Raw genomic sequence first — 1,545 nt, 5'->3', positions numbered from 1 at the left:
TGTATCCTGTATACAGAAAATTACAAGACACTGATGAAAGATTAAAAAAACAGGTAGAGAGATGTTCCTGGGTAGGAAGAATCAATATTGTGAAAATGACTATACTACCAGATGCAATATACAGATTCAATGTGATCCCTATCGAATTACCAATGGCATTTTTCACAGAACTAGAACAAAAATTTCAGAATTCATTTGGAAACACAAAAGACCCCGAGTAGCCAAAGCAGTCTTGAGAAAGAAGAATGGAGCTGGAGGAATCACCCTTCCTGACTTCAGATAATACTACAAAGCTACAGTCATCAAGACAGCATGGTACTGGCACAAAAACAGAAATATAGACCAATGGAAAAAGATCCAGAAATAAATTTATGCATCTATCCATACCTTATTTTTGACAAAGCAGGTAAGAATATACAATGGGGCAAAGATAGCCTCTTCAATAAGTGGTGCTGGGAAAACTGGACAGCTACATGTACAGAATGAAATTAGAACACTTCCTAACACCACACACAAAGATAAACTCAAAAAGGATTAAAGACATACATGTAAGACCAGAAACTATAAAACTCTTAGAGGAAAACATAGGCAGAACAATTGATGACATAAATCAAAGCAAGATCCTCTATGATCCACCTCCTAGAGTAATAGAAAGAAAAACAAGAGTAAACAAGTGGGACCTAATTAAACTTAAAAGCTTTTGCACAGCAAAGGAAACTATAAACAAGGTGAAAAGACAACCCTCAGAATGGGAGAAAATAATAGCAAATGAAACAATTGACAGAGGATTAATTTGCAAAATATATAAGCAGCTCATACAACTCAATACCAGAAAAACAAACAACCCAATCAAAAAGTGGGGAAAAGACCTAAACAGACATTTCTCCAAAGACATACAGATGGCTAACAAGTACATGAGAAGATGCTCAACATCCCTTAGTATTAGAGAAATGCAAGTCAAAACTACAATGAGATATCACCTCACACCAGTCAGAATGGCCCTCATCAAAAAGTCTACAAACAATAAATGTGGAGAAAAAGGAACCCTCCTGTGCTGTTGGTGGGAATGTAAATTGATACAGACACTATGGAAGATGGTATGGAGATTACTTAAAAAACCAGGAATAAAACCACCGTATGACCAAGCAATCCCACTCAGAGGCATACACCCTGAGGAAACCAAAATTGAAAAAGACACATGTACGCCACTGTTCATTGCAGCACTATTTACAATAGCTAGAACATGGAAGCAACCTAGATGTCCATTGTCAGATGAATGGATAAAGAAGTTGTGGTACATATACACAATGGAATATTACTCAGCCATAAAAGGAATGCATTTAAGTCCGTTCTAATGAGGTGGATGAAACTAGAGCCTATCAGAGTGAAGTAAGTAGAAAGAGAAAAATAAATGTCATACACTAATACATATATCAAGAAGGTCAAGGTCAAGAAGCAACAGTTAGAACTGTACATGGAACAATAGACTGGTTCCAAAGCAGGAAAGGAGCATGTCAAGGCTGTATATTGTCACCCTGCTTATTT

The sequence above is a fragment of the Bison bison genome, unplaced genomic scaffold (genome assembly GCF_000754665.1).
Source record: "Bison bison bison isolate TAMUID 2011002044 unplaced genomic scaffold, Bison_UMD1.0 scf7180017863919, whole genome shotgun sequence".
NCBI lineage: Eukaryota > Metazoa > Chordata > Mammalia > Artiodactyla > Bovidae > Bison > Bison bison.
Note: the sequence above shows the minus strand (reverse complement) of the source record.